General features: G+C 43.5%; 8 non-coding genes across 8 annotated transcripts; 5 read left to right on the top strand and 3 right to left on the bottom strand.

Moving 5' to 3' along the window:
- Positions 1–1,367: 1,367 nt before the first annotated feature.
- Positions 1,368–1,440, top strand: trnar-acg (transfer RNA arginine (anticodon ACG)). Its single transcript has one exon. It is a non-coding gene; the product is annotated as a tRNA-Arg (tRNA).
- A 4,065-nt stretch (positions 1,441–5,505) lies between these two features.
- Positions 5,506–5,578, top strand: trnar-ccu (transfer RNA arginine (anticodon CCU)). The gene has a single exon. It is a non-coding gene; the product is annotated as a tRNA-Arg (tRNA).
- Positions 5,579–10,359: 4,781 nt separating this feature from the next.
- On the top strand, positions 10,360–10,432 carry trnar-ucg (transfer RNA arginine (anticodon UCG)). Its single transcript has one exon. It is a non-coding gene; the product is annotated as a tRNA-Arg (tRNA).
- A 1,551-nt stretch (positions 10,433–11,983) lies between these two features.
- On the bottom strand, positions 11,984–12,065 carry trnas-uga (transfer RNA serine (anticodon UGA)). The gene has a single exon. It is a non-coding gene; the product is annotated as a tRNA-Ser (tRNA).
- Positions 12,066–13,602: 1,537 nt separating this feature from the next.
- On the bottom strand, positions 13,603–13,676 carry trnan-guu (transfer RNA asparagine (anticodon GUU)). Its single transcript has one exon. It is a non-coding gene; the product is annotated as a tRNA-Asn (tRNA).
- A 1,193-nt stretch (positions 13,677–14,869) lies between these two features.
- Positions 14,870–14,942, top strand: trnar-ucg (transfer RNA arginine (anticodon UCG)). Its single transcript has one exon. It is a non-coding gene; the product is annotated as a tRNA-Arg (tRNA).
- Positions 14,943–16,492: 1,550 nt separating this feature from the next.
- Positions 16,493–16,574, bottom strand: trnas-uga (transfer RNA serine (anticodon UGA)). The gene has a single exon. It is a non-coding gene; the product is annotated as a tRNA-Ser (tRNA).
- Positions 16,575–19,376: 2,802 nt separating this feature from the next.
- On the top strand, positions 19,377–19,449 carry trnar-ucg (transfer RNA arginine (anticodon UCG)). Its single transcript has one exon. It is a non-coding gene; the product is annotated as a tRNA-Arg (tRNA).
- Positions 19,450–22,250: the final 2,801 nt, after the last annotated feature.

Here is a 22,250-nt window from a genome sequence, read left to right as displayed (position 1 = left end):
GTGTCGATGTTGCTATTGTATGTAAAGGTGGCAACTTGCTCAGCGAGCAGGCGGAGCACACACCGAATGCAGATGTGTCTGAGTGGTGTGTCCAAGTGGCTGCAAAAGGACAACACTACCGGGGCGCCGTTGCTTAGTTGGTTAAAGCGCTTGTCTCTTAAACAGGAGATCCTGAGTCCGAATCCCAGTGGTGCCTTCTTTGTTCTGTCTTCTCGAACAGAACTGGTCCTTACAGACAACCGCCTACGGCTAGACTTAATTAAATGCAAGTATTCATTTCCTGTCTTTAACGCGACTTGTTTTTCTTAAAATGGATGGAACTTGCAAAACATGAAATACAAACATTGCTAATCAGCGCTAGCGGCTGGCAAAAAAAAAGAAGTCAGCAATGTTTTTTTTCTTTAACCTTAACCCTGCTAATGGAGAAGAGTTAAACGACCGAGTCTATGCAGCTTAAACGGTGCTCATGTCGGGTTCTTAGCTGAAAGGGTGGTAAATCACGCTCACCCCAGTCCTTAATCTTTTAAAAGGATACAATATTGAACCTAGTCGCCACATCACATACATCCTGTTCAACGATAAAAAAGTGACATCTATCCTCGATCCAGAGTAAATCCCACGATGAGGGCATATTTTTTTCCACTTTACCATGAGTCGGGCTCAGCTGCACAGAGGCGAGAGCAGAGCAATGAGGTCACAGGGACAGGGGAGTCACACGCTGGCGGTTTGAACACGCGGAAGATCACTGAGGGATCCACAGTATATGGACCCTCCGTGCGCCATCAGTCCACACTCCGGACTCTGAATCCTGCCATCCGAGTTAAGATCTCGGCGGAACCTGAGGCACAGTTCCTTCTTAAAACGTAATCTGGTGAGCATTTCTAGAATCGTACTTGTATAGATGCAGCCTTTAATGTGTTGCTGGGTTAAAATTGATGACTTCTTGAACTTCAGTAGGCAACTGCCCTCTTGATTTCGGATTTAATTTCTTTATTACAGGGGCGCTTTTATGAAGACAGAGTCATGTTCAGGTACTTTGCTTGATGGAGGAAGCATATTTCGGACTCTGTGATCTGCTCACCTGGAAAGGTCTGCTGTACTACTACAAGAGAGAAGTAGAGTCTGGAAGAATGGACAATTTTATGATGCTTTGGAAGATAATGTTTTTTTTTTCTTTGAAATCGAAATGAATCAGAATATCAGTGCAAAAGACAAACTCTTGGTTTGGTTTAAAGAGATATGGTTTTAAAACAGACAAAATGTAGAAAACAGGTGTTTCTCACTTTTGGAAAAGAATGGACCGGGGGTAATATTTTACTAGGTGCAGTGCTCATCTCACTGGGTTACAGTCCTGCAGTGTCACACCAGGGCCAGTGGCGCAATGGATAACGCGTCTGACTACGGATCAGGAGATTGCAGGTTTGACTCCTGCCTGGCTTGGGTTGTTTTTAAACACATCGGGCTACTCCCTAAGTAGTCTGTGCTACTTACTGCATTGTAATCGTACCCAGTAAGATATTTCCTTCATGTAAATGAACTGCACCTGACAGCTTTAGAAAAACACCTGGGCTCAGTACGGTGCTGAGAGCTTAGCGTTGCTGTTCTAATTAGCACGCACTGCATCGGCTATGAGCCCGAACCTTTCAATTATTCCGATCAGTAAGTCAACACGTAGTCCACATGAACGGTAGAAATATTCTCTTGTCTGTCTCTTGTTTGTATAGAACTGAATGTCCCTGACAATGTACTGTTAGTTTTAATTGAAGAACGGCATTTGTGTTCAAATATACCAGACAAGTTTATGTAACTGCTCATGCGACACTCAGTTGTAATTAGTCAAGAAAAAAAAGTCGAACAACAGCTGCGGGTTTGATTCTGAACGTATGAGATTGCAGCGCCTTTTACTTCCATTGACAAATGATAGAGATTCGAAGAGAGATCCTTCAGACCAGCAAGCAAACCCACGGCTTTTTCGGTTTTCTATCTAGGCAACGTTGGTGTCTGCAATAGCATACATGAAAGCGTGATGCGATTTCTGTGGCTACATTTGTTGCACGTCATGCACAGTAAGAGTGTTTCTAACACCAAATAAAAAGTCAACAATTAGCGATCACGCCTTCTCCTCAGTTAACCCACTGAAACCCTTGCTGTTAACAGTTCTTTACTGCGTGCTTTACCAGCACCTACATATCGTGTCGGTTCTTTCAGCTTTATTCATTAGGTTTTCAAAGGCATAAGTAGAGCACCAGAGGTGCGAACGCAAAATGTGTAGTTATCTGAAGAATTGATTTCCATGGCAGCGGGTCCAAGCGATTTCGCGTTGTTATAGTACCAGGAAAGGAAAAGCGGCACTTCGCCTCTGCCGCGCAGGCACAAGGCGACGTGCGGCAGACGCCGGAGTCGGCAGGTTTCGCACCTGCGCGGGGAAGCCCCAACGCATTTCGAGCCCATCGCCTTAACCACTCGAGCACGACAAATGCGAGCTCGCCGCCGCCGCATTCCTCCTATAATCAAACACGGACTGCGATTTGGCTGCGGAAACCTTTTTAAAGTTGCTCTCCGTTAAAAAAAAATACCTTTCACAAGATTCGTGCCGGCAGACAGACACGCCTCAGAGGGTTTAAGGCTGGCTTCACGTTCAAATGATAAAGTCCCCCAGTCCGGATGTCAAAATGCAACTTTGGCAGACAGAAAAAACATCAACAAACCAAAAATGTGGACAAGGATTTTACAAGCTGCACCACACTGCACTTTCAAAAGCATTTACATTCGTGTTAGACGCAGGAATTGCCTTTGATTTGCGCGCTTACGAACGCCATGGAAAACGAAACAAAACTAAAGCCCTCAGCTCCTGCACTTGATTATAATGCCGTTACGTGTCGAAGCAGGAATTTACGTCATCCTACCACTGCAACACGGGGAATAGAGGGAAATGAGCACAAGCTACGAATTGTCTCTAATCAGTCCCTACAGTTGTAAGACGCCTGGAAGCGTGCACCCCCATCATTAATCTTTGCGCATCTGTGCAAGGTAAACTCTGGAGCAGTCTCTGAAACGGCTCAAAGGAAACACGTGATTGATTCCATATGCATCTGGGGTTCATTTCTTATTTACATTTAATTCAAGGGAAAGGCTTGGGTCAGTTTCAGACGGCCTCCAACAGCGAGATTCAAGCGCCCCACCTTCAGCCCAATCTGCGCCGCCAGAACGATAACGGCTCCTCTGGTCTTTGGGGTGCGGTTGTGACCCCGTAACCTAAAGTGTTGGTGGCAGACAAATGGAGACTAACAGGTGATGTCCTAGGACATGACTACATTGTGACACTCGGTGGGGATGGTGACCATTGCTTGGAAAAGAGTGCGAGAGTGCATTTTGAGCGTACAAATGTCCTTTTGATTTGCAAAGCTACAACCCCACCTTACTCAGTGAGCGTCTCTTCTTTTCTCTCACATACAGTTGGGAGAAAAACTTTTGTAAACAGCCCTTCGGAATGATGTGGATTTCTGCATGAATGGCTCCTAACATGTGATCTTATCTTTATCTAAGTCATAATAATTAATAAAGAGAGTCTGATTTAACAAACAACACACGCCCAACATTTGACATTGCTGTTTCTTTATTGACCAAATGGTTTAAACAATCAAGGTCATTGATGGAAAAAGTACGTGAACCCTTATATTAAGGAGCTAGTGGAACCTCCTTTATGACAAAAACCTCAATCCCCACTTTCTGTAGCGGCTGGTCAGACCTGAGCAGCGGTTAGGAGGTATTTTGGCCTATTCCTCTATGCAAAACTGTTTCAGTTCATGTATATTTTTGGGATGTCTTGCGCTGAACGGCCTGCTTCAGATCACGCCACAGCACTTCAATGGGATTGGGGTCAGGACTCTTACTTGGCCATCCCAAAATACGGAATTTCTTCTGTTTCAGCCACTCTGTTGTTGATGTACTCCTTTGTTTTTGTCATGCTGCATGACCCAGCCTCTTTCGAGTTTTAGATCACAGGCAGACACCCTGACATTCTGCTGTAGAATTTCCTGATACATCTTGGAATTCATCGGTCCCTCGATGATTGCAAGCCGTACAGCCTCCGCCATGTTTCCCAGGTGGGATGAGGTTTTGGAGTTGGTATGCAGTGTTTTGTTATCTCCAAACATAACGCTGTGCACATTTACCAACAAGTTCAACTTTTGTCATGTCTGTCCACAGAACATTGTTCCAGGAGTTGCTGTGGAACATCCATGTGGTCTTTAGCAAACTTGAGAGGGGCAGTGGTGGTTTTTTTTGGGGGGAGAGCAGTGGTTTCCTCCGTGGTGACCTCGCATGATCACCGCTCCTGTTCAGATTTCTTCTTATGGTGGACTCATGGACACAGACGTAAGACAAAGTCAACCACCTGTTCGCTAGATCCCATCCCCACTCAGCTAGTCAAAGATTCCCTCGAAGGACTGGCAGGACCTATAATTAGTATGATGAATGCATCGCTTGCGCGTCCAAGCCGTATTTGACTTCATCCTACCATTGCAACACGGGGCGTATATGGAAACGAACACACGCTACGAATTGTCTCTAATCAGTCCCTACAGTTGTAAGGCGCCTGGAAGCGTGCACCCCCATCATTAATCTTTGCGCATCTGTGCAAGGTAAACTCTGGAGCAGTCTTTGAAACGGCTCAAAGGAAACACGTGATTGATTCCATGTGCATCTGGGGTTCATTTATTTATTTACATTTAATTCAAGGGAAAGGCTTGGGTCAGTTTCAGACGGCCTCCAACAGCGAGATTCAAGCGCCCCACCTTCAGCCCAATCTGCGCCGCCAGAACGACAACGGCTCCTCTGCTCTCCGGGGTGCGGTTGTGACCCCGTAACCTAAAGTGTTGGTGGCAGACAAATGGAGACTAACAGATGACATCCTAGGACATGACTACGTTGTGACACTCGGTGGGGATGGTGACCATTGCTTGGAAAAGAGTGCGAGGCCCCTTTAGAAAAACATTTTGTTAACAGGCATTCTGCCTCAGCCTAAACACCTATAGCTTGCAAAGCGCATGCTATTAGACAGGCACCTCTGCAAGACCTTAAGAGTCTCTTAAACTAGTGATAGTAAGGTGTTCCCAATGGGCGATGTTCGGCTTTCAAATCATCTCTCCGTGGAAGCGCCGAGATGCAACTGTTTAAGGTTTAGAAGCAGCTGACTGTTTCACTACCTAGCTGATCACTGTTAGTCAGGGAGCTCAGAGGTGAAAAGCCTGTCTGAGAGACAATTCGCCGTCGATCAGTTCAATATGTTCCGTACCAGCTCGGCGCACCTGAGATCATCTTGGTAGCCGTGTAGCTCAGATGAGTGAGAGCGTGTGTGTGTGTACCACCGTGATTGGATGCCGGTCCTTCTCAGGTCACAGTAAACCTTCTGCTGCCTAACTTCCCTAATTTTGGGGATCCCTTTGAAAAAGCAAAGGAAAAAAAAACTGGCTCTTCATCAGCGTGATCGACCCCACTCAGTGTGCCCCAGTGGCCTAATGGATAAGGCACTGGCTTCCTAAGCCAGGGATTGTGGGTTTGAGTCCCATCTGGGGTGCTCCTGTCCCTTTTTGAGTGTACAAATGTCCTTGTGATTTGTGAAGCTGCAACCCCACCTTACTCAGTGAGCGTCTCTGCTTTTCTCTCAGTTGGGAGAAAAACTTTTGTAAACAGCCCTTCGGAATGATGTGGATTTCTGCATGAATGGCTCCTAACATGTGATCTTATCTTTATCTAAGTCATAATAATTAATAAAGAGAGTCTGATTTCACAAACAACACACGCCCAACATTTGACATTGCTGTTTCTTTATTGACCAAATGGTTTAAACAATCAAGGTCATTGATGGAAAAAGTACGTGAACCCTTATATTAAGGAGCTAGTGGAACCTCCTTTATTGACAAAAACCTCAACATCCAACAAACCTCAGCATCCGCCATGCTTCCCAGGTGGGATGAGGTTTTGGAGTTGGTATGCAGAGTTTTGTTATCTCCAAACATAATGCTGTGCACATTTACCAACAAGTTCAACTTTTGTCACGTCTGTCCACAGAACATTGTTCCAGGAGTTGCTGTGGAACATCCATGTGGTCTTTAGCAAACTTGAGAGGGGCAGTGGTGTTTTTTTTGGGGGGGAGAGCAGTAGTTTCCTCCGTGGTGACCTCGCATGATCACCACTCCTGTTCAGATTTCTTCTTATGGTGGACTCATGAGCACAGACGTAAGACAAAGTCAACCACCTGTTCGCTAGATCCCATCCCCACTCAGCTAGTCAAAGATTCCCCTGAAGGACTGGCAGGACCTATAATTAGTATGATGAATGCATCGCTTGCGTCAGGCGTTGTACCTGATCAATTTAAGGTAGCGGTTGTTAGACCGCTCCTTAAGAAGTCAAATTTGGATCCACAAGTTCTTAACAACTACAGGCCTGTCTCAAAGGTCCCATTTCAATCTAAAAGTTTTGAGAGAATAGTTGTTGCCCAATGTCAATCGTATCTGGATTCAAATAATATACTTGAGAAATTTCAGTCTGCTTTCTGAAACTGCATTAACGAGAGTCGTAAATGATATTCTCTTAGCTACTGATGTGGGGAATGCAACAGTGCTTGTGCTTCTAGATCTTAGAGCTGCCTTTGACACGGTTGACCTCTCTGTTTTGTTACACAGGCTTGAGTTTGAGGTTGGCTTATCTGGAACCGTCCTTCAGTGGTTTACTTCACATTTTACTCATCGTTTTCATTATGTTCAAATATCTAATAATTGTACTGCTTCATCAACGTCACCAGTTCAATTTGGGGTACCAGACGGATCAGTGCCGGGGCCAATATTGCTCTCTCTCTCTACATTCTGCTGCTAGGTAGGATAATACGAAAAAATAATATGAACTTTCATTCATATGCTGATGACACTCAAATAAACATTTTGTTCACACCAAACGACAACTTTTCTATTATCACTTTAGTTAAATGCATTAATGAAGGAAAGACTTGGATGTGTGAAAACTTTTTGTTACTCAACTCTGAGAAAAATGAGGATCTGTTGATCGGAGGCAACAATACTGATAGGACTACTATAACTTCAGCACTTAACTCAGAGGATTTAAACATCTGCCTCAAAGAGACAGCACGTTACCTAGGCGGCATATTAGACACAAGGCTCTTAACAACTTGCATTGTTAAGTGCCTTGGGACAACCTTGTTGTGAAAGGTGCTATATAGAAATACATTGATTTGAATTGAATTGACAATGTAAAATGTTGTGTGTGTTGTTTGTTAAACAAGACTGTCTTTATTTATCAAAAAATAAAAGGAATTTGCTAGGAATGCAAACGTTAGGTTGCGCTTCTTCATGCTGCATCGTCGGCATGAGTGGAGCTTTTTAAACGTCTGTACTTACTGTGCCCCATAAGAAATCGTTTGTCCCCATTCAAAAGAGATTGTGCGATGTCCTGCAGTGTTCGCAAAGCAAACCTTTGACAGTTTGAAAAGAGGAATTTATTCTGCTTCCTGTGCGTGCAGTAGTTACAAAGTTGAACGTCTTTACACGATCTGCTGCAGTTTTCAGTGGGCGGGCTTTGTCAGAGGGCTTGGAAAAACGCACTGTGTTTCGGCTCGGGAAACATCATGAGAAGTGTCCTGCATGTTTTCTGTGTATAGCTGTCTTTTAACGCATACAGAATTCATTCGAAATCATTGATTTCTCCAATTAACAAGGTTCCCTTAAAGGATGAGTCAAAGTAACGTCTAATCGGATTAGTTTCCTTAGAGCTGGTTCAGAGTTTGCTCAAGAGTTTACCTTTCACAGATGCGCAAAGAAAAATGTTGGGGGTGCACGCTTCAAGGTGCCTTACAGCTGTAGGGAGTGATTCGAGACGATTTGTGGCGTGTGCTCGTTCCCATATACCGTACGCCCCGGGGTGCAGTGCTAAGATGAAGTACAATACCGCTTGGGCATGTAACGGCGTTACACGCAAGTGCGGGACGTGAGGCTTTTCGTTTGTTCATTTTGTTTTGCTCTGCTTTGCTTTGTTTCGTGGTCAAGAGGCGTAAGGTAAGTCGTAATCCAGGGAGAACACTGGTGGCAAACAGTCCGAGGTGAGAGGCGAGGTCCAAAGTCGAAAAGGCAGAAGGGGAGTCCAATATCCAGAATAAACGAGGTAATGGAAAAAACGCCAGGTAGAGCTCTCAAGGAGTAGACTCAATACCAGCGGGAAGCAAGTAAAGATGGTAAAAATAGCACTGCGTACCCCACGGTGGAGTGTGTGCAGGTGGGTTAACTCGTGCGGCGGCGTTTGTTAATAATCACCCTCTGCTGGTGCTGTTTAGATTGCTTAAGAGTTGGTCTTAACTGCCTGGCGGTCATGACAAGCTCCTCTTTAAGCTGTGGTTTTGTTTTGCATTCATGTGTTTCTAGAGCAGTTATTTATGGGGGTGGGTGGGTCCTTCACAGAGGCTCAGGACAAATCCCCTGCATGAAAGTCTACTGTGTGCGTTCAAACAGTCACAGGTCAAGAGCCAGGCAGGAGGACAATGGACAGATGAGCCAACGAACTAAAAATAAAAGAACAGATATGAAAAAGCCACCATCTTTTTCTTTTTGACATTTTCCGACTTTCATGCAAGCCAGGACAAAGTTGCTCGTAGCTACTTGTGGATTCAAATACTCTATCGAGTGCTTTGATGAGTTTTTGCAATTTGATTGTCGTCCTGTCAGCCTGTTTCTGTTTTTTTTTTTTCAATCTAGGGATGGAAAGTATGAGGGAAATGATGGAGCAATCAATAACCGCTCCGGAAAAATGGCAGAAAGAAATGGTCCGTCACTAAGGACATTTGTGAAGCAGAGGAGTGACATCACCACAAAGGCGACACATTCTGCTGATGGTTTTGGTGAATAATGATTGAGGCGCGTTAAGAGAAAGGTAGCTGTGTCAGCATGCGTAGGCTGCAAACGATCAAGCAAAGGTTTACTCCATGCTGAAAAGAGAAGAAAAGAAGCACAACGTTTCGACTGTGGAGCCTTCTGCGCCATCTTCTTTAGCGGTGATGATGTTTACATTGGAAAAACGGAGACATGCGTCCCTGGGTGGGCTTGAACCACCAACCTTTCGGTTAACAGACGAACGCGCTAACCGATTGCACCACAGAGACTGACGGCCGCTTGTGCTCCCTACATTTGCAGGTTTATGGTCAAAGAAAACAATCACTTGCGCTTCTTGCAGCCGGCAATCTTTTTCCACTGACAACCAAGAAATGGATTTCATCTTTCACAAGCTGTATGGATTTCTTCAAAAACAAGTTATTCCAGAAAGGAAATGAATTCCTGCATTAAACTGAACCAAGCTGTACATGTTTGTCTGAAATGATACATTCGGCACAACAAGACACGGAGAGAGGCACCGCTGGTATTCAGACCCAGGATCGCCTGCTTACTAGGCGGGCACTTTAAGCCACTAGGGAACAGCGCCAGCGGAGCACCGCGCTTTTACAGACACTTGGACACATCTGCGTTCGGTGTGCACTTAACCTGCTCTCTGAGCCCGTTGCCTCCGTCCCATTTAATAGCAGAACTGACGCCAAGAGAAATGATGAGAAATGGCATTTATCGGGCACTTTTCATGTCCAAGGAGCTCAATGCCCTTGACACCTCCCCAAGGCGACAGAGCTGTGCATTCTTTGGCGACACCATTTTTTCTTTTGTTTAATTTCTATACTTATTGATAGAATAAAAACGATATGTCATGTACTGTAAGGGAAATGTCTCTTTTCATGGGGAAAGCTAGCACCAGCAAATGTTGTGTTTAGAAGAAGTGATTTAACATGACACGTGACCTAATTTACCGGAGCAAAAGCTCACCCAGCAAGCCCTGCTTTACTTCTACAGGAGAGAAGTACTGTAGAGTCTGCAAGATGTTCAGCTGGGTAGCTACGGCAGCATGCCTCGGCTGCAAAGGAACAAGTACTAGGTTTATTGCATGCTGAAAAGAGAAGAACGGAAACACAGCGTTTCGACTGTGAGGTCTTCTCACACCTGAAGAAGCCTCACACCTGTAAAAGGCTCCATGGTTTTCTTTCTTCTCTTTTCAACATGGAATACACCTATTGTCTGCAAGATGTGACAATTTCATGGTGTTTTGGAAGAAAACCTTTTTTCTTTGAATTCAAAATCAATCGGAATTTCAGCACAACACATCAACACTTTTTCTGTTTTAAGGAGATGATATTTTAAACCTGACAAAAATAGTAGGAAACACAAGTTTCTTGCTGTGAAAATTTAGATGGGGAAGTGTACTACTAGTAGCAGTGTAGAGCTCTCTGTGGTGGAGTGCAAGCGCATGTTCTATGGGCCAGTGGCGTAATGGATAACGCGTCTGACTTCGGATCAGAAGATTGTAGGTTCGAGTCCTGCCTGGCTCGTGAGGCTTTTAAACCTCTCAGGTTCCTAGGTAACAGGTTGCCGTCATGTATATGAACTATAGAAAAGCATTTGCCACAACCCGTAAATTAGCACGCAAGTGCGGGCTGGTGAACACAGAACTGTATGGAGATCATCTCCAGCTCCGAGCTCAATTGCAATGAAAAAACATGCAGAACAGAACTGGAGAGCAGCTGAATTTGTGCTCAGTAGGGTGGGGAGGACTCAGCATTGCTATTGTTCTAATTGGCATGAACTGCAGGGGATCTGAATCAGAACATGTCAGTCAGTTTGATCATTGCGTCAATATGTAGGCCACGTTAATACAGAATTATTACTTTGTCTGTCTCGTCTTTGTATATAGCTGAATGTCCCTGACAATTTCATGTTAGTTTTTAAGAACGACATTGGTGCTAATATATACATATATAGCATATAAGGAACACGTAAAAGTTTAGTCCATGCTGAAAGGATAAGAAAACCGCCACAACGTTTCATCTTGGAATAAATCTTTACTTGTTGTTTTGCAGCCTACCCATTCTGACCTAACTCCTCCCTTGAAATTCCCTAACAGATAAGGGTACGTAACGGCTCATGCGATGCTCAGTTGCAATTTGTCCCAAAACAAACAAGAACAGCAGCTGAGGGTTTGAGTTTGAACATGCACTGTATTAAAGCAGCTTTTATTTCCATTGATAAATGCTAGATATTCCTACAGAGATTCTCCAGGTGAGTAAGCGATTCCTGTTTCTGTTTCTATTTCTGTTTCATATATACAGTATATATATGTTACATGTGTCTCTGCAATAGTATAAATGTGTTATACACTATCAGGGGCTGCTTTTTTGTGCACCTCATCTACAACAAGGGTTTTTTTTTTCATTTATGTTTGTGGACCTTCACCATTTGAGGAAGTGAGTTAGATAAGAAAGTTACAGGTATGGTGAGCAATGACTGACAAAGGCACGTACTGCGTATTCCTTACAGAAGTGTAAGCAATTTGTTCTAAAAAACACCGGCTAAAGTCCAACATCGTTAGCAATCTTATTACTTAAACAGAATTAACATCAATAAACTGTAAGGTGCTGGTACATGCGAGTAGATTTGATCTTCTATTAAACAAAAATGCAAATACAGCTCTAAAAAGGTCAACCTAGACTTCTGTAACAGATCTGTTCAGGTCATCGCTGTTTCTCTGACCTTGTGAGTCTTTGGAATTTTAAAAGTGTATTTTGCTTGCCTTTCATGTGGTCTGTGTACAAGTCACTGTGGCGTATGCGGTCCTACACAGCCTTGCTATAGACGTGACGAGCCTCCGCTATGTTGCAATGGAGAACAGGTTCAGTACGGAGCTGCCGAGAAAATTCAGCTGGAAAGCTCGTTGCAGAAAAGCATCGTTCTCTGTGTCCAGCGGCAAAGCGTCCATCGTGGGTGCTGAAGAATCGATTTCACAGGCTGTGGGTCCAGGCGATTTAGAGTGTTAAAGGTCCCAGCGAAAACGAAACGGCGCTGGTCCTTTTACACGCACGCACGCAACCAAATGCAAAGGACGCCGTAGTCGGCAGGATTTGAACCTGCGCGGGGAGACCCCAACGGATTTCAAGTCCGTCACCTTAACCACTCGGCCACGACTACAGCGAGCGCCGCGGCCGCTGCCTTCTTGCTACAATCGAACAGGGAGTGCGAGGCGGCGGCGGCAGCGGAGGCAACTTTTTTCAAGTTCGCTCTCCGTTTAAGAAACCTTTTACGCCATACGTGCAAGCACACACACACACACCTCAGAGGACTTAAGGGTGGCTTCAAGTTGGAATGATAAAGTCTCCCCGTTCGGACATGAAAACAGAACGTTCTTAGACAGAAAGCAATCAACAACAGAGACATCTGGACGACGATTTTAGTCACTGCACTTTGAATAGCATTTTTACTCCAGTTACAGGAGATGCACCAATGGCCCTTGACCTACGCTCTTACCAATGCCTTGAACATTCAAACAAAACAGCCCTCAAGTCCTGCGGTTTAATATAACGCTGTTACGTGTCGAGGCAGTATTTGACTCTGTCCTACCGTTGAGACACGGGGCGTATATGGAAATGAACACATGCTACGGATCGTCTCTAATCGGTCCCTACAGTTGGAAGGCTCCTTGAAGCGTGCACCCCCATCATTCATCTTTGCGCATCTGTGAAAGGTAGACTCTTGAGCAATGTTTGAGCCAGCTCTAAGGCAACTAGTGCTATTGGACAGACACCTCTGGAAGATCCTAAGAGTCTCTTAACACCACTTCCAGCAGCAAGCTTAATTGTTCGCTGGAGGTCTCCCACCCAGGTACTGACCAGGCAAAGAATCACCAGTACATTGAATGAGGAAGTTAATCCTGAAATCCAATTACATATCTCAAGGTAAGACAAATCCATAAGAACATGTCTTAGTATTACTTCGTTTACATTAGTATGGCACTGAGTTGGAGCTCCTCTTTAAGCTGTGGTTTAGTTTTGCATTCATGTGTTTCTAGAGCAGTTATTTATGGGGGTGGGTGGGTCTTCCACAGAGGCTCAGGACAAATCCCCCGCCTGAAAGTCTAATGTGTGCGTTCAGACAGTCACAGGTCAAGAGCCAGGCAGGAGGACAATGGACAGAAGAGCCAACGAACTAAAAATAAAAGAACAGATATGAAAAAGCCACCATCTTTGTCTTTTTGACATTTTCCGACTTTCATACAAGCCAGGACAAAGTTGCTCGTAGCTACTTGTGGATTCAAATACTCTATCGAGTGCTTTGATGAGTTTTTGCAATTTGATTGTCGTCCTGTCAGCCTGTTTCTGTTTTTTTTTTTTCAATCTAGGGATGGAAAGTATGAGGGAAATGATGGAGCAATCAATAACCGCTCCGGAAAAATGGCAGAAAGAAATGGTCCGTCACTAAGGACATTTGTGAAGCAGAGGAGTGACATCACCACAAAGGCGACACATTCTGCTGATGGTTTTGGTGAATAATGATTGAGGCGCGTTAAGAGAAAGGTAGCTGTGTCAGCATGCGTAGGCTGCAAACGATCAAGCAAAGGTTTACTCCATGCTGAAAAGAGAAGAAAAGAAGCACAACGTTTCGACTGTGGAGCCTTCTGCGCCATCTTCTTTAGCGGTGATGATGTTTACATTGGAAAAACGGAGACATGCGTCCCTGGGTGGGCTTGAACCACCAACCTTTCGGTTAACAGCCGAACGCGCTAACCGATTGCACCACAGAGACTGACGGCCGCTTGTGCTCCCTACATTTGCAGGTTTATGGTCAAAGAAAACAATCACTTGCGCTTCTTGCAGCCGGCAATCTTTTTCCACTGACAACCAAGAAATGGATTTCATCTTTCACAAGCTGTATGGATTTCTTCAAAAACAAGTTATTCCAGAAAGGAAATGAATTCTTGCATTAAACTGAACCAAGCTGTACATGTTTGTCTGAAATGATACATTCGGCACAACAAGACACGGAGAGAGGCACCGCTGGTATTCAGACCCAGGATCGCCTGCTTACTAGGCGGGCACTTTAAGCCACTAGGGAACAGCGCCAGCGGAGCACCGCGCTTTTACAGACACTTGGACACATCTGCGTTCGGTGTGCACTTAACCTGCTCTCTGAGCCCGTTGCCTCCGTCCCATTTAATAGCAGAACTGACGCCAAGAGAAATGATGAGAAATGGCATTTATCGGGCACTTTTCATGTCCAAGGAGCTCAATGCCCTTGACACCTCCCCAAGGCGACAGAGCTGTGCATTCTTTGGCGACACCATTTTTTCTTTTGTTTAATTTCTATACTTATTGATAGAATAAAAACGATATGTCATGTACTGTAAGGGAAATGTCTCTTTTCATGGGGAAAGCTAGCACCAGCAAATGTTGTGTTTAGAAGAAGTGATTTAACATGACACGTGACCTAATTTACCGGAGCAAAAGCTCACCCAGCAAGCCCTGCTTTACTTCTACAGGAGAGAAGTACTGTAGAGTCTGCAAGATGTTCAGCTGGGTAGCTACGTCAGCATGCCTCGGCTGCAAAGGAACAAGTACTAGGTTTATTGCATGCTGAAAAGAGAAGAACGGAAACACAGCGTTTCGACTGTGAGGTCTTCTCACACCTGAAGAAGCCTCACACCTGTAAAAGGCTCCATGGTTTTCTTTCTTCTCTTTTCAACATGGAATACACCTATTGTCTGCAAGATGTGACAATTTCATGGTGTTTTGGAAGAAAACCTTTTTTCTTTGAATTCAAAATCAATCGGAATTTCAGCACAACACATCAACACTTTTTCTGTTTTAAGGAGATGATATTTTAAACCTGACAAAAATAGTAGGAAACACAAGTTTCTTGCTGTGAAAATTTAGATGGGGAAGTGTACTACTAGTAGCAGTGTAGAGCTCTCTGTGGTGGAGTGCAAGCGCATGTTCTATGGGCCAGTGGCGTAATGGATAACGCGTCTGACTTCGGATCAGAAGATTGTAGGTTCGAGTCCTGCCTGGCTCGTGAGGCTTTTAAACCTCTCAGGTTCCTAGGTAACAGGTTGCCGTCATGTATATGAACTATAGAAAAGCATTTGCCACAACCCGTAAATTAGCACGCAAGTGCGGGCTGGTGAACACAGAACTGTATGGAGATCATCTCCAGCTCCGAGCTCAATTGCAATGAAAAAACATGCAGAACAGAACTGGAGAGCAGCTGAATTTGTGCTCAGTAGGGTGGGGAGGACTCAGCATTGCTATTGTTCTAATTGGCATGAACTGCAGGGGATCTGAATCAGAACATGTCAGTCAGTTTGATCATTGCGTCAATATGTAGGCCACGTTAATACAGAATTATTACTTTGTCTGTCTCGTCTTTGTATATAGCTGAATGTCCCTGACAATTTCATGTTAGTTTTTAAGAACGACATTGGTGCTAATATATACATATATAGCATATAAGGAACACGTAAAAGTTTAGTCCATGCTGAAAAGATAAGAAAACCGCCACAACGTTTCATCTTGGAATAAATCTTTACTTGTTGTTTTGCAGCCTACCCATTCTGACCTAACTCCTCCCTTGAAATTCCCTAACAGATAAGGGTACGTAACGGCTCATGCGATGCTCAGTTGCAATTTGTCCCAAAACAAACAAGAACAGCAGCTGAGGGTTTGAGTTTGAGCATGCACTGTATTAAAGCAGCTTTTATTTCCATTGATAAATGCTAGATATTCCTACAGAGATTCTCCAGGTGAGTAAGCGATTCCTGTTTCTGTTTCTATTTCTGTTTCATATATACAGTATATATATGTTACATGTGTCTCTGCAATAGTATAAATGTGTTATACACTATCAGGGGCTGCTTTTTTGTGCACCTCATCTACAACAAGGGTTTTTTTTTCATTTATGTTTGTGGACCTTCACCATTTGAGGAAGTGAGTTAGATAAGAAAGTTACAGGTATGGTGAGCAATGACTGACAAAGGCACGTACTGCGTATTCCTTACAGAAGTGTAAGCAATTTGTTCTAAAAAACACCGGCTAAAGTCCAACATCGTTAGCAATCTTATTACTTAAACAGAATTAACATCAATAAACTGTAAGGTGCTGGTACATGCGAGTAGATTTGATCTTCTATTAAACAAAAATGCAATTACAGCTCTAAAAAGGTCAACCTAGACTTCTGTAACAGATCTGTTCAGGTCATCGCTGTTTCTCTGACCTTGTGAGTCTTTGGAATTTTAAAAGTGTATTTTGCTTGCCTTTCATGTGGTCTGTGTACAAGTCACTGTGGCGTATGCGGTCCTACACAGCCTTGCTATAGACGTGACGAGCCTCCGCTATGTTGCAATGGAGAACAGGTTCAGTACGGAGCTGCCGAGAAAATTCAGCTGGAAAGCTCGTTGCAGAAAAGCATCGTTCTCTGTGTCCAGCGGCAAAGCGTCCATCGTGGGTGCTGAAGAATCGATTTCACAGGCTGTGGGTCCAGGCGATTTAGAGTGTTAAAGGTCCCAGCGAAAACGAAACGGCGCTGGTCCTTTTACACGCACGCACGCAACCAAATGCAAAGGACGCCGTAGTCGGCAGGATTTGAACCTGCGCGGGGAGACCCCAACGGATTTCAAGTCCGTCACCTTAACCACTCGGCCACGACTACAGCAAGCGCCACGGCCGCTGCCTTCTTGCTACAATCGAACAGGGAGTGCGAGGCGGCGGCGGCAGCGGAGGCAACTTTTTTCAAGTTCGCTCTCCGTTTAAGAAACCTTTTACGCCATACGTGCAAGCACACACACACACACCTCAGAGGACTTAAGGGTGGCTTCAAGTTGGAATGATAAAGTATCCCCGTTCGGACATGAAAACAGAACGTTCTTAGACAGAAAGCAATCAACAACAGAGACATCTGGACGACGATTTTAGTCACTGCACTTTGAATAGCATTTTTACTCCAGTTACAGGAGATGCACCAATGGCCCTTGACCTACGCTCTTACCAATGCCTTGAACATTCAAACAAAACAGCCCTCAAGTCCTGCGGTTTAATATAACGCTGTTACGTGTCGAGGCAGTATTTGACTCTGTCCTACCGTTGAGACACGGGGCGTATATGGAAATGAACACATGCTACGGATCGTCTCTAATCGGTCCCTACAGTTGGAAGGCTCCTTGAAGCGTGCACCCCCATCATTCATCTTTGCGCATCTGTGAAAGGTAGACTCTTGAGCAATGTTTGAGCCAGCTCTAAGGCAACTAGTGCTATTGGACAGACACCTCTGGAAGATCCTAAGAGTCTCTTAACACCACTTCCAGCAGCAAGCTTAATTGTTCGCTGGAGGTCTCCCACCCAGGTACTGACCAGGCAAAGAATCACCAGTACATTGAATGAGGAAGTTAATCCTGAAATCCAATTACATATCTCAAGGTAAGACAAATCCATAAGAACATGTCTTAGTATTACTTCGTTTACATTAGTATGGCACTGAGTTGGAGCTCCTCTTTAAGCTGTGGTTTAGTTTTGCATTCATGTGTTTCTAGAGCAGTTATTTATGGGGGTGGGTGGGTCTTCCACAGAGGCTCAGGACAAATCCCCCGCCTGAAAGTCTAATGTGTGCGTTCAGACAGTCACAGGTCAAGAGCCAGGCAGGAGGACAATGGACAGAAGAGCCAACGAACTAAAAATAAAAGAACAGATATGAAAAAGCCACCATCTTTGTCTTTTTGACATTTTCCGACTTTCATACAAGCCAGGACAAAGTTGCTCGTAGCTACTTGTGGATTCAAATACTCTATCGAGTGCTTTGATGAGTTTTTGCAATTTGATTGTCGTCCTGTCAGCCTGTTTCTGTTTTTTTTTTTCAATCTAGGGATGGAAAGTATGAGGGAAATGATGGAGCAATCAATAACCGCTCCGGAAAAATGGCAGAAAGAAATGGTCCGTCACTAAGGACATTTGTGAAGCAGAGGAGTGACATCACCACAAAGGCGACACATTCTGCTGATGGTTTTGGTGAATAATGATTGAGGCGCGTTAAGAGAAAGGTAGCTGTGTCAGCATGCGTAGGCTGCAAACGATCAAGCAAAGGTTTACTCCATGCTGAAAAGAGAAGAAAAGAAGCACAACGTTTCGACTGTGGAGCCTTCTGCGCCATCTTCTTTAGCGGTGATGATGTTTACATTGGAAAAACGGAGACATGCGTCCCTGGGTGGGCTTGAACCACCAACCTTTCGGTTACAGCCGAACGCGCTAACCGATTGCGCCACAGAGACTGACGGCCGCTTGTGCTCCCTACATTTGCAGGTTTATGGTCAAAGAAAACAATCACTTGCGCTTCTTGCAGCCGGCAATCTTTTTCCACTGACAACCAAGAAATGGATTTCATCTTTCACAAGCTGTATGGATTTCTTCAAAAACAAGTTATTCCAGAAAGGAAATGAATTCTTGCATTAAACTGAACCAAGCTGTACATGTTTGTCTGAAATGATACATTCGGCACAACAAGACACGGAGAGAGGCACCGCTGGTATTCAGACCCAGGATCGCCTGCTTACTAGGCGGGCACTTTAAGCCACTAGGGAACAGCGCCAGCGGAGCACCGCGCTTTTACAGACACTTGGACACATCTGCGTTCGGTGTGCACTTAACCTGCTCTCTGAGCCCGTTGCCTCCGTCCCATTTAATAGCAGAACTGACGCCAAGAGAAATGATGAGAAATGGCATTTATCGGGCACTTTTCATGTCCAAGGAGCTCAATGCCCTTGACACCTCCCCAAGGCGACAGAGCTGTGCATTCTTTGGCGACACCATTTTTTCTTTTGTTTAATTTCTATACTTATTGATAGAATAAAAACGATATGTCATGTACTGTAAGGGAAATGTCTCTTTTCATGGGGAAAGCTAGCACCAGCAAATGTTGTGTTTAGAAGAAGTGATTTAACATGACACGTGACCTAATTTACCGGAGCAAAAGCTCACCCAGCAAGCCCTGCTTTACTTCTACAGGAGAGAAGTACTGTAGAGTCTGCAAGATGTTCAGCTGGGTAGCTACGTCAGCATGCCTCGGCTGCAAAGGAACAAGTACTAGGTTTATTGCATGCTGAAAAGAGAAGAACGGAAACACAGCGTTTCGACTGTGAGGTCTTCTCACACCTGAAGAAGCCTCACACCTGTAAAAGGCTCCATGGTTTTCTTTCTTCTCTTTTCAACATGGAATACACCTATTGTCTGCAAGATGTGACAATTTCATGGTGTTTTGGAAGAAAACCTTTTTTCTTTGAATTCAAAATCAATCGGAATTTCAGCACAACACATCAACACTTTTTCTGTTTTAAGGAGATGATATTTTAAACCTGACAAAAATAGTAGGAAACACAAGTTTCTTGCTGTGAAAATTTAGATGGGGAAGTGTACTACTAGTAGCAGTGTAGAGCTCTCTGTGGTGGAGTGCAAGCGCATGTTCTATGGGCCAGTGGCGTAATGGATAACGCGTCTGACTTCGGATCAGAAGATTGTAGGTTCGAGTCCTGCCTGGCTCGTGAGGCTTTTAAACCTCTCAGGTTCCTAGGTAACAGGTTGCCGTCATGTATATGAACTATAGAAAAGCATTTGCCACAACCCGTAAATTAGCACGCAAGTGCGGGCTGGTGAACACAGAACTGTATGGAGATCATCTCCAGCTCCGAGCTCAATTGCAATGAAAAAACATGCAGAACAGAACTGGAGAGCAGCTGAATTTGTGCTCAGTAGGGTAGGGAGGACTCAGCATTGCTATTGTTCTAATTGGCATGAACTGCAGGGGATCTGAATCAGAACATGTCAGTCAGTTTGATCATTGCGTCAATATGTAGGCCACGTTAATACAGAATTATTACTTTGTCTGTCTCGTCTTTGTATATAGCTGAATGTCCCTGACAATTTCATGTTAGTTTTTAAGAACGACATTGGTGCTAATATATACATATATAGCATATAAGGAACACGTAAAAGTTTAGTCCATGCTGAAAAGATAAGAAAACCGCCACAACGTTTCATCTTGGAATAAATCTTTACTTGTTGTTTTGCAGCCTACCCATTCTGACCTAACTCCTCCCTTGAAATTCCCTAACAGATAAGGGTACGTAACGGCTCATGCGATGCTCAGTTGCAATTTGTCCCAAAACAAACAAGAACAGCAGCTGAGGGTTTGAGTTTGAACATGCACTGTATTAAAGCAGCTTTTATTTCCATTGATAAATGCTAGATATTCCTACAGAGATTCTCCAGGTGAGTAAGCGATTCCTGTTTCTGTTTCTATTTCTGTTTCATATATATATATACAGTATATATACAGTATTGTACTATTATTATATAATTCGTTACACTGTGGCTGTGTTGTGTGTGTTAAGCTGCTGTTGCACTGCAATTTCCCTCACGGGATCAATAAAGTATCTATCTATAAGAAGACATTACCAACAACGACCACAAGATGGAGATATTGTCTAGACATTACCAACAACGACCACAAGATGGAGATATTGTCCAAAGAGGCAAGAAGGGCAAAGCCGCGATAAGGTAAAATCATTTTTTGTAAGGGATTGGTGTCAGAATGCACATCCGTATCCCAAACAGAATCTCTAGTAAAATATGATCATTTGTGAAACAGGCAAATGAGTGTCTGCTACAATATGATTGCTACAGATGCAGCCATTCAAAATGTGCGGGCGATACTGCATTATTTTCCGGTACGCTGTACGCAGTCTACCGCGAGTTACCGGTAAATACCGCGAGTTACCGGTAAATACCGCTAGCAAAATAATAGTATCCGGAATTTCCGCAAGGTGGAGCTAATAAAGCTCAACTTCTCATGTTTGAGCTGTAGCCATCAAAGTCTTTAATGAAGATATTACTAATAGTATTAATAATAAATGACCTTGGACAAGCTGTAAACTCAAAGTATTGCCCTGGTCCACATTATTTTTTTCACTGACCTTCTTTGTAAAAGTAACACCACAGCATTTCGCAATCACGCATTTTTTTCCAATCATGCAAAGTACAGTAATTTTTGAGAATCGATTCACCATGCCTTTCACATGCTCATAAAAGAGATTGATTTAGGAACATAAACATATTACCGTATGCAAACTGTACTGTATACAGTTTGTATATGTATATGTATATGTATATGTATATGTATATGTATATGTATATGTATATGTATATTTAATGTCTTAACTGTGCCCGTTTAAGTATTGAATATTTATATGGAATTTTACCACTGAAGGGAAATCTTAGTGCCTGAGCATAAAAAGAATAGGAGCGTAATGCAACGCGTGTGAAGGCCATAAACGATATTAATTTTGGAACATAAACATACAGTATATGGCTGGTCTCGGTACTTTAAAGAAAACATACACGAAACATGGTTTCATTATGACCAGAATCGGTCTTGAGATATTTTTAACTTGATTTACAGTATTTGAGAGGTATGTCTTGACACCGATACTACGTAAATACTCCTCACGTATATGTTTCTAGGTTTATATTATGCATTTCATACGGTCAAATTGCTTTTGAGCAACTGATAAGAAGCGCGAAACGGTATGCCCAGGGCGTTTTAGTTTTTGTTTTGTTTTAATGCAGTGCAGTGGATTGATTAGAGATATCAAGTACATACAAGTCATTTTTTAAATGTTGTAGTTCGTCTTGTAAAAATGTTACGAGTACATCATCTGTCAACAATTACACAGGTTCTGTTTCCATATTGCGGTTTTTGGTTACGTAATACTATTTTCTAATTTCACGTTGTGAATATATGATTTGGGCAAACAGAGCCGCAAAGAAGTACATTATGGGTTGTTGTTGTTTTTTTGCAGTTTTATCTAAAATAAGCGATGCTTAAACCTTTGTCTGATTCTTGTGAAACTATCCACACGACAGTTACCTAGGAGTTGACTTCAGTGATGTCACTGATGGGATGTTTCTAAAAATCCATCCTCTGTAAAACATCTTCTCTAGTTGTTCTGCATATGTATTCGCTAATGAAGCTGTGTGTTCTGAGCCTGGTTCTCTACATTTCTGTATGAACCAGCTTAGAGGGCTAAAGACAGCTTGTGTTTAAATTGAGTGTAAGGTAATTTATGCTTCTAAAGTCATGGTCAGCATTTATTATTGTACTGTGCTGTAAACTTCTTCTGTGCCTAATTACATTATTTTATAGTCGATAATGTTTCTGTAGTGCTTTTTCAGCCCTCAGCATGTGACTGCGCTGGTGGTGCTGTGGGTTAGGTTCCTGACTCCTATGTCACATGGTCTGTGGTTGAATCTCATGGAACTATGACTTTAATTTTTAACAAACATT

Source organism: Lepisosteus oculatus, unplaced genomic scaffold (assembly GCF_040954835.1).
Source record: "Lepisosteus oculatus isolate fLepOcu1 unplaced genomic scaffold, fLepOcu1.hap2 HAP2_SCAFFOLD_48, whole genome shotgun sequence".
NCBI classification, from domain to species: Eukaryota; Metazoa; Chordata; class Actinopteri; order Semionotiformes; family Lepisosteidae; genus Lepisosteus; species Lepisosteus oculatus.
The sequence above is the reverse complement of the archived record's forward strand: the minus strand, read 5'-3'. Positions and strand labels throughout refer to the sequence as shown.